Raw genomic sequence first — 248 nt, forward strand, 5'->3', positions numbered from 1 at the left:
TTTTTTTTTTTTTTTTTGAGGAATTGTGTCTCAGTGTCACCCAGGCTTGTCTTGAACTTCTCGGCTCAAGTGATCCTCCCACCTTGGCCTCCCAAAGTGCTGGGATTACAGATGTAAGCCACCACACCTGGCCAACTTCACATCTTTAGAGTACACTAACATATTTGCACATTGTTTAAATCTAAATTTTAATCATCTTGATTAAAATGTGATATAACTAATGGAAAATGTTTTGGCAGAAAGGTATA

Source organism: Rhinopithecus bieti, unplaced genomic scaffold, assembly GCF_001698545.2.
Source record: "Rhinopithecus bieti isolate Rb0 unplaced genomic scaffold, ASM169854v2 scaffold_21542, whole genome shotgun sequence".
Taxonomy (NCBI): Eukaryota; Metazoa; Chordata; class Mammalia; order Primates; family Cercopithecidae; genus Rhinopithecus; species Rhinopithecus bieti.